We start from the raw sequence: 11,298 nt of genomic DNA on the forward strand, positions 1-11,298 counted from the left end.
AAGTCATGCACTTTCAACATGGTCAAAAAGAAAAGAAGTGAGTGTGACGCAGAGAAAACAAGGAGGATTTAGGCACGAGAGAGAGAATGAAAACTCTAGGCAAGGAATAAGAAAACACATAAAAAACAACATTGGTTATGAGCCTAATCGATGTTGAAGATGATTAATAACATTAGTTGTATAAAAATCAATTTTAACAAAACTATTTTATTTACAAAAATACTCTCATGTATTTTTTGTCATCAATTTTCATATAACTTATGTCAATTAGACAATGTAGAATACATATTGTGTAGTAGTGGTTGTACATTTGATTGTATGAAAACTCATTCAAAGAATTCAATCACAACAAAAGCATCCACTTTTTGTTATGCAAGTGTGACACTAATGTGAAATTAGTTTGATTTAAGTTGATGCTAAATTGATTCATTTTAAAAAAATAAAATATATATGTTTTTAACTTTGCATCAATCTTATATGTTAGCTCATGCTGGCACTAATAATGTTGGTATCAAAGGTGACACTACCTATTGGACACATGTTTCTTGTAGTGATAGATTATTTCAACAAAAGTTATTTAATAAACAAATTAAATCACTTCCATTTTTTACTTAATTTCTTATGCCTTTTGATTCCGGTGTCCTTTAAGACATTCATCACCTAACCAATTAATTATGTAGTAATATTACATGCCGGCAAGTCAAATCAGTAAGAAAAGGTCAAATATCACAATGAGGTAGCACTACTACAAATAAAGCTTTTAATGATGCTGGGACAACGACGGTTGTACCAAAACCGTCTTCAAATCTTGACCAGTTGCAATTTTGTATTTTATGGAAGGCACTAACAACGATTTTATCTAAAGCCATCGTACAGACATTTAATATGACCGTTGTAGATAGGATGAGTTTAAAGACGGTTTTGGATAACCGTTGTCGTATTGATCAATCTAAAAATTAAAACCTCAACGTCGATTTCCCTTTACCACTGTTGCAGTCATTGTCGTGGTGCTTTAATCACCATCGTGTTGTCATCAGCGTTGTGCCGCTGCTGACATCCAAGTGTGAACCCCTCCACCACTATAGAAGCATCATTATAAGGTATGGACAAACCCTTCTCTTGCATTTTCCTGACAATCTTTGTTGACTTTTAACTCTATCAAATTACTTATGGTCGTGTGACCATAGATAGTGATGAGATCGAGTGTATTAGCTTTTATTACTAGATTCCTAGAATTTTTCAACCACACTTGTTGCGATTGTGATCTTCCTATTGTCTTGTAGAGTATTAATCAAAATAGATTTCAAATAGAGTAGCACTTTTGACTGAAATTATTCGGTTTTATTCATTTTCTTCATCTTCCTTTCATTGTGCTCTTATTCGGTATTAATCAAAATAGGTTTCAAATGCCATAAGAATGATTTGTTTCTAAGAACCTTATAATTATTGATCTTTATAGATGACTTTGTGGTTGTCCTTCTGTATAGTCCAACAAGGCTGTAGAGTTTGAAAACTTGCACAAGAACAACATTACCTAACTTGAGCTCAAGAACATGGGTCATGTTGTTTGTATTAGGATTAGTGGTGAGTTCCATTCCCTCAGTGAGCAACATTACAATTAAGAACTCCTGGGTCAAGTTACCAAATCATTTATATCACCAAAGTTCATAAGTTACTTCTTATCTTTAAATTTTCCATATTTACAGTGCATCAGAGTTTGATAAATTATCAACATTAATACATATTCAGAATTGTCATTGATAAAAAAAATGTAGTAGACAATGTCCTATAATAGGCCAAGTGGCCCAGCATAAAAACCAAATTGAAATGAGCTGAACCAAAAATAAGGTTTGGTCAAAAAGAACCAAATTAGTTATACTCTTCAAGAACTTAACCAAACTATATTTTTTGGTTCGGTGAACTGATTTTGGTTCATGAACCAGTTCTGATTTTACAAATTCTGTCTTGTAGAACCAGTTCTCTACATTCCAAGACATACAATGTAACATTAACAAAATTAATCAAGTTGGCAACCTACATTTAAAATTAATCAAAATCAATAATATATGCAAATTGGAGTATTTATTAACTTACTAATGACTAACTCTATTTTACACTATGAAAGCTAAACTAATACAATATTATATACACTGAGTCACATCAACCCCACATGCTGATAATAGGGAATTCAATACCAACATGTAAATCGAAAGGAAGCCAGTGCACATTTCATACCTGCTTCTTAAATGCTTCTTCTTTTGCTTTGTAACTGGAAAGAGCGACATCTTCAACCTGGTTATTTGTATCCATGTGCTAAGAATTACAATAAAACTTCAATACTAGTATGTATAAATAAAATATTCAATAATATGTCAAGAAAGGAAAATTGTTAACCACATATTCGAGTCACCAGTGTCATTTGAATTATCTTTCAGCAAGCCTTAATTTCTCAGGAAAAAAAATACCTACTAGCACACCCCATCTACCACAAAACCATACAAGATTTCATTCCCAAATATCAGATGTTTAAATCATTGTTCTAAACCAATTTTGAACAAGAACTTAAATCGTTATTATAATCAGAGCAAAAGAAGAGAGAGAGAAAAACCAGCAATCATCATCATCATCTTCATAGTTTGAGAACCCACCAACCAAAAATCATCTAAGCAAATCACTTCCCAGATACCGTCTCCCTGCAACAAACACATTAGAATGAAATATATCAGAAAAAGGGGAAAATGACGAAAATAGATATAGGGAGAGATTTGTCGCTAGAAATCCTTAACTCTAAAGCATGAATTTTGGTTGAATTCAATTTTACAAGGAATGGTTTTTTGACTTGGCTAATACATACAATCAGAAAATGATGGTTTATATATACTCCACTGTTTAAAAAAGCATTGTACTTATTAAAAGGCCACGGTTGTACATTTTTTTCTTGGAGGAGAAAAAAAAAACATAAATATAGCCCACGGTTTTAAAACTGTTGCCTATTTCATGTTTAGACAACAGTTTTTCGGCCAAAATTTGTTGTGTCATAAGTTGCTGAAGTTGAAAAGAAGACGCCTTCTGACATGGTTTGAAAACATGACCTTAAACATGAGTCTAATTCAAATCAGAACCACATAAAGCCGTCAAAACAAATTCTATTATCAACTAAGGAACTTCTAAGCTATAGATGCACGCATAAAGGGTTAATTGGTCCCTAATTTTGGGTAGTCTGCATAGGTCAAACTTGTTATACTACTTTGGCCTCTCGATCTGCCTCTATGTTAAATGGTCAAAAAAGACCATAACCCCTCAACATCATCCCCTAATAAGAGTAGATGCGTGTTGTGATAGCCCTTAGCTAGGCCACACAATATAATATCCCACAGTTACTCGATTGTTTTCAGAAACAAAACATTAGAGTCCTTAGATATTTTTTCACAGATTAACATAGTCTGATGGGATCGGATTCCGTATAGATTTGGTGTCCAACCGGGCACTTTTTTCTCTTGATGGTGTATTGACCATGGGCTTGCATCCTTGGACTATAGTTACTGAAGGATGCATGTATGTAGAGTGGGGATTCTCTGTTTAAGGGCTTATGTTCAGCCCTTGTGTTTTTTGTCTACACTGATTCTTTGTACATCTCGTACGTACAAATCAGTTTGAAATTTTTTTATGGAATGAATATATATTTTAATTTTAAAAAAAAAAACATCCCACGGTTACTCAAGCAATTTCACACATGCGAAAACGAAGAAATAGAGAATATATATAAAGAAAACACAGCAGTGGGATGAATCACATGTCTTTTAAATGTTTAATTATTAGTGTGCAACGAGCTGTGGGATCCGTTACACCATGTGTAAGTCTTTCAAATCTTAGCTTTCAAATTCATTTGATCCAATGGTGAGTGTCATGAGAGAGACTTTTGATGAGTGTGTGACAAATTAACTAACCTGAAGAGTAAGGGCTTCTGTGGCAGCTAGTGGAGATGAGGGAGAAGTTGATGTCATGCTGCTATTGGTGGTGAGGGTTGTAGGGCTTGGACTTGAGCATGCTTGGCCAGTGTCTATTAGTCACAGGGTCTACCAGCAAAGCACTACTAACAAACTTTGGCTGAGTCACAGCCTTCTAGAAACAAAAGGAATAAAGGGATAAAAACAAATTGGGAAAGTTTAATGAAAACTAGTATTCATTTGTAGAGTATGTGATCATGGAATTTGGCAGGAATTTTCTTAATTCGAATGGGCCTTGCATCATTAGGAACAGTGGGCTGCGAGTTATTAATTCTACCTCCCTAGCCCATATCTGTATCAAGCCATGATGGTGATGATGGGAAATTACTCAACTGAAAGTTGGATAGATATCAAAAACAATAATCCAGAAGCTAGAATGCAGCACTTTTTGTTGCTCTTGTCTTGCTTTTCGGTCTAAATTGAACCAACATAATGAGTGCCTTCTTATATAACCTCTTTAGCTTCACCTACCCTACTACTACCCCCTTTGTGTAAGTAATTGTGCAGTTCACACATCTTATGGATCATAATGTAAATACTAGTAACATCTTGGCATCTGGTACCAAAAAAAAAGTAGAAAATTATTCATACACATTAGAAACTTAACATAATAATAAAATGAAAGATGATAAATAAAAGGGTTATTAATTTAAATTAAATACATAAAAATGGAGGAAAGGGCAACAGAAATCGCCTGTGTGAAAGATGAACTAAAAAGGAAAGGGGAAATAAATAAAAAGAGAAGAATACCATATGTCTCCCATCCCCTGCTATGTTGTAGCTATAGCTTTTGCATATATACACACAACTTTTGCATTAATAGTGTGAAGAAAAAAAGGGTTAGGTTATGTTATGTGTGTGTGTGTGGAGAGAGAGGTTCTTTAAAGTACAAGGAAATTCCCCCCGGACAAGAAGCAAATGGAACATGGAAAGGAATAAATGATGCGGACTTAATTAGGAATCTTGTTGTCTCAGAGATGGCACAAGGAAGAGAAGAAAAAAAGCCTCTTAATGCTAGGGAAAAGGGAAAGGGGTGGGGTTCTGATCACTTTGTGCCTTTCTTTTAGCACAATTTCTTTGTGAGAAAGGAAGGCCTTTTTTTTCTTTTTTTCTTTCTCTTCCTCACTTGGGAGTGCTAGCATTGCATTAGTAATGAGGTGAGTGAAGAGTGGGGGGAGAAATAAGTGTGGGATTATTCTAATTGAAGAAATAAATAGGGGTTGGGGTTGGGAGGATAGGATATGGGGTGATTCAATATCAAAGTCAAGAAGTGTCCTTTTCCTCTGTTATCCTTCTCTTCTCTTTCTCCTCTCTTTCTCTCTTCCAAATACTTTTCCTTTTGTCAAAGAAAAATTATAAGAGATTGAGCCAATTTGTTTGCTGTTTTCTTTATGTCTTTCTGTTTATGAGGATTTGTTATCCTCCCTACTTTTACTTTCTCTCCCTCCTTTTAGTATATTCTTCAATCTTAAAAAAAAAACAATTTGATGAAAAACAAATGTACAGTCTTGGATCTTCTTTTTTTATTTTAAATTAGCATTGCTAGCTTGTATTAGCATGTGGCAGTAATGACCTCATTTGATGTGAGGTTTGCACTGAGGTATTTGTAACCTTTTCTTCAGCTCTGAGAGAAGGTCAAAGACTCAGAGATCATGATCTAGCATTTTAACCTCTGGACATATGAAATATCCTTTTATAGTTTTATCTGAATGACATCCTAGGATCATACATAAGTTGGTTCGTATGTTGGCATGTTGTGCTGAGAAGCATAATTTTAATTGAACTTCTGTTTGATGAAATCTATCAAATTAGAGTAGATGAAGGTTTCCATCCAAAACTTGCTGATTTTGGGCTTGCAAAATTTGGTCCAACCGGAGAACAATCGTATGTTGCCACTAGGGTCATGAGAACACAAGGTTATTGTGCCCCTAAATATGCCACTAGTGGAAATTTAACGATGAGATCTGACATTTACAGTTTTGGGGTTGTGTTATTGGAACTAATTACTGGACGCAGAGCATATGATGATAATGGTGGCAACATGCAACATACGTCTGAAGTTCTGTTTCGATCTTTAGATTTGGTTTTCTCTATTTGATGTTGTTGGAGTGTTTGAGTTCCTTGGGAACATTCCTCTGCTACAGAGGCTTCCCGGCTCATCTGTGCAGAAGATATCTGAACTTGTGATTCTCAAACACTATGGTAAAAAAATTGGATTTTGAAATTAACATCGTTTGTTATTGAATTGGACTTCGTGCTATGAATTAGATGGGATCATGTCCAACATTTGTTCATATAATACTAGCTTTATTAGTGTTGCTATGTTTAGAGTATTTTAGAAGTCAATTGGAAGAGATGTTTTATTTATGGAAGGATGATTGATGAACTAGTACATGCATTAATGTTTTCAATTCTTGAATGATGAATTATTGTGTAGAGCCAGGAGAGTACGTTGTTCGTGAGGGAGAACGTAGGGATGGTCTTTACTTCATCTGGGGGGAGATATGCTCATTTTTCATGTTATATTTCACAATTGAAAGTTGTCTACAAAAGGGTAATTGGATTAGTTCGTAGTGATGTAGATGTAGCTCTACAAATTTTGTTTGTGCAACATTATTCTTCAATATTTCAGTTGTGTTGAATGTTTAGTGCCAATGCAGATAATCATCCAGAGTTTCACTTGAAAAGATATAACTATTTTGATTTTAGTAATTAATAAACTTCATTATTCAACATGACATAGAAAATTTGGCTTACATAAAAAATTTGTTACTAAAACCAAAATTTTGGTTTTAATTTGGTAATATACTTCTAATTCGGACTTCATTCTTATCCTATTTATTATATTTCCAGACTTCTTCCTTATTTAGTTACTATGAGGAGTCTCTAGTACTAGTATAAATAAGTCCCAATGTTTTTGTAATTTAACACAGACACAAAAGAATATTAAAAAGTCTCATTTCTCTCTTTCTCCATTCCTACCTCTTACTTAAATTATGACACTCTCTATTCTGACATACATATAAATAAGAAAAATATACAAAGAAATAATTAAATCAATTTTATTCAAATCATGTAAACAAATTCGCAAGGATAAAAGAGTCACATTTGCTTCACTATTACCAAATAAAACTTATTAAAAACATATCTTGCTCAGAACAAGGCTGTCCAAGTTTATAAAAGAACTTAAGTTAAGCAATTGAATAAAATAAAGTAAAAAACATGTTTAGAACATCATGCAATTGAAATAAAAACTCATGCCTCAAATGTCACATCCTATCAAAGCATTGTGTCTAAACATCCTCTAGCACGAGGTTCTTCAAAGTCATCCACCTAACTATCTGCTCCCACGAACACAAGGTTCGAGATCATCACATGATCTAAACACAAACAACACACAAGGAGTAAGTTATTATATTTCTAAATAAAATACGGATAAACAAATGCATAAGCAAAATACATTATAAAAATATTTATCAAATAACTCAACTTAATACAATCCACATCACTACATCACTTTATTATTTAAAACTCATTTTTCAATCCCCAATCATATTACACATGAATCACATACTCGATTCAAGACGTAACAACACTCACCAATTTCATAATAAACAATTCACAGACGTTATGCATCAATTATATTAAGACTCAAGCCTATATGTAATGTGGGGCGCTTAAGAGTACATAATAAGACATGTCACACAATGGGTATATAAGGTCACTCTCATTAAGTAAAATCCTAAGGTGACCAGTAAAGGTCACTTTGTTTTGCGAGAATGTTTCAATCATATGGGATCAACATAGACTTAAAAGAACACTCAAACTGAGTGTATTTACCCCAAGGCCTAGACTCTCAAGAATTCATTAGGGTCTCACCTTCCTAATTCAGGTTCAACCCCTAAAACAACTTTTGCACGCAAACATTACTCATGAATTATGCAATACCCACAACCTCACACTTTTTTTCAAACATGCTTAACACATTGCGTTATAGTTTAACACTTAAGGTTCCTAACTTGGAACCCTACACTTTTCTTTTAACACCTCGCGCATAAACATTTTTCTCAAGGTAAACACCAGTCGGGTTATCTTATAATTCACAACTCACAATACAAGTAGTTGTCACATCAAATGTTAACCACACACTTATTCACAACCATATCCCATGTCCATAATTTAACATCTCACAATGTCATAATCCACAATCACATGTTCACGTGTATTCCACAGATTAACATATGTTCAATTTATCCCTTACACACAATTTTAATCACAATTTCTTGATCCCAATGCAACAATTTATCACACTAATATAGTAAATCTTGTCTAAAACACAAACAAATTATACAAAAAAGTTTGTCTCAACATGGGGATTAAAACCTCTCAAATAATTTCGCATAATCATATTAAAATCAAAGGAATCAAAATTATAGGTAAAAAACACAAAAACACAAGAACACTTAATTTTATCAACCAATTTGCATTAGGGCATCAATTGGTCCGTCAAGCACAACAATATTGTGATTATAATCATAAAGGAAGAATTACAATACGATAAACATCCCAAAATAAACCCCAATTTGATCCTCTAAGAATTCCTACACATGTTTATTTTAACCCCAATTGCGATAAACTCATCCCTTACTTCTAAGCAGGCTCACATGTGTAGTTCGGTGGTGATAGCGGTATATCTAGTGGTTTCCTAAGATTCCTTAAACTTTTCCTCTAGTTGCTCTGCTAGGATTTCCAAGCATTAGAGAGAAGGATAATATTAGTGCCTCCATTTCAATGTCTCCGTGCAAGGGATATTAATTTCTCTCACTACAACAGTGGGGATGTGCAGAAATGAGTTCCAAACTTGGTGTTCACATTTCAGGATGATCCAATGGTTAACGAGTCCGAAATCATAGTTTTACTGGGACAGGTTTTAATGTATGCGGGAAAAAGAAAACTTTATGTGAGGGATATTTCTCTCACCATAGATATGATTTTGTAAATCCCAATGGTGGAGATGTGAGAAAATGAGTGTTGAACCTGATGCTCAAATTTCACAGTTGTGACACATCCAATGTCATATCCTATCAGAGCATCATGTCTCGACGTCCTTCAGCACAAGGTTTCTTAAAGCAATTCACCTAGTCATCTGCTCCCCCGAACACAAAGTTCAAGATCATCACAGGATCCAAACACAAACAACACACAGGGAGTGAGTTATCACATTCTTAACTAATAGAGGGAAACAAGATAACATGTAGGTATAAATATCATTAAACAAAATAAAACTTACTTAAATATAGCTCACATCATTTCACCATTTTTTTGCCCAACATCACAACACAACACAACACATCTCATTCTTTTTCAACACATTCACGTACTCAAGGATCAAAACACAATATCACCAAGTCAATCAATATCGATCAATACACAAGCATTATGCAACATCTACACTAAGACTCAATCCTATATGCAATGTGGTACCATGTCAGTGAAAAACCTCGTCGGGCGCCTAGGAGTACATGATAAGACAAACCATACACTAGCAAGTCAGGTCACTCTTACTAGGTAAAATCATAGGGAAACCAGTCAGGGTCACGGTGTTTTGTGAGAATGTTCTAACCATGTGAGATCAGCACAAGCTTAAAGGAGCACTCAAACCAGGTGACCCCCAAGGCCAATACTCCGAAGAGTCCATTAGGGCCTTTCCCTCCTGATTTAGGTCCAACCCAGAAAACATTTTAGCACACAGACACTATCTATGAATTATACAAAACACACGACTCCTCAATTGTTCTCAGAATAGTTTTAACTCGTCGCCCTTAAAGGGTCTTAGCATTAACTCGTCGCCCTTAAAGGGTCTTAGCATTAACCCGTCGCCCTTAAAGGGTCTTATAGTCCTGTGATTGTACAATCCATAGTTTACAACTCAATGCACACAACATCTCAATGCACATATATATTGCAAGTCACTTCATGCTCAATTTATCACATATATTCGGTCTCAATCACAATGGTATAATCTCAAAGTAGCATGTTATCACACCTCATGAATCATATACACTTTACCTATGAACTATGCAATATACACAACTACTCAATTGTTTTCAAAATCATTTTAACTCATCGGGTTCCCACAATGGATCCCATCACAATACTCATCACCCTTAAAGGGTCTTACAATTGTGTGATTACACAGCTCATAGCTCACAACTCAATACACACATCTCAATACACATGTATTTCATCTTTCATCACAAGTTCAATTTATCACATACTCATGATTTGAATCACAATTTCATAATTGTTAGACAAATGGCCTCAATTATCTTAAGAATGAGGGGGGGTTGAATTAAGATACAAAGACTATTCCCCAATTAAAATTTCACTCTCTCTTTTTGGATTAACAATGCACCCTTAACATGAATTACTCAAAAGATAATTCAAAATAAAATTCTTTAAAGCAAAAGATAAATAGAAATACATAAAAGAAGTTTAAGGGAAGAGAGAACTGTAAACTAGATTTATACTAGTTCGGCCACTTCCTGTGCCTACGTCCAGTCCTCAAGCAACCCACTTGAGATTTTTCACTCTCTTTGTAAAAATCCTTTTACAAAGTCTAAACCACACAGGGACAACCCTTCCCTTGTGTTCAGGAATCCTTTACAACAAGGTCTCTTAATCCCTTTTCAGAAGTAAGAAGAAGAGAAGAAGAAATCTCTCTTGAAAGAGAAAGATATTACAATTGAAGATCAATCAAGATTCCTTATTGAATATAAAAGTGTTTGACTAAAGAATCCTTTTTGAGAGGATAAGACATTTCAGTTCCGAAAAACTCTCTTAATCTTTTGAGAGGATAAGACTTTTTGGGCAATAAAAACTCTCAAGAATTTTCATATCCCAAGTCACTTATATATAGGCCTTTGATGACCATTCAAAAATATTTGAAAATATGTGACTGTTGGGACTTGGGAGTTATATTCGAAAATCCTCACTGGTAATCGATTACAATAATACACAGTTACTTCTAAAAAGTTATGACTCTTCTCATTTGAAATTTGAATATTTAAACACTGGTAATCGATTACCAACTTACTGTAATCGATTACACAACTTTGAAATTTAAATTCAAATTTCTTATGGTTGTTTTAAAAACGTTCCAAACCTATGGTAATCTATTACAAGCCATGTGTAATCGATTACATGCTTTCTAAAATATTTAAAACCTTTTCAGAAAGTATATTGGTCACTGGTAATCGATTACATCCTCTGGTAATCGATTACTAGAGAG

Source organism: Glycine soja, chromosome 18 (assembly GCF_004193775.1).
Source record: "Glycine soja cultivar W05 chromosome 18, ASM419377v2, whole genome shotgun sequence".
Lineage (NCBI taxonomy): Eukaryota > Viridiplantae > Streptophyta > Magnoliopsida > Fabales > Fabaceae > Glycine > Glycine soja.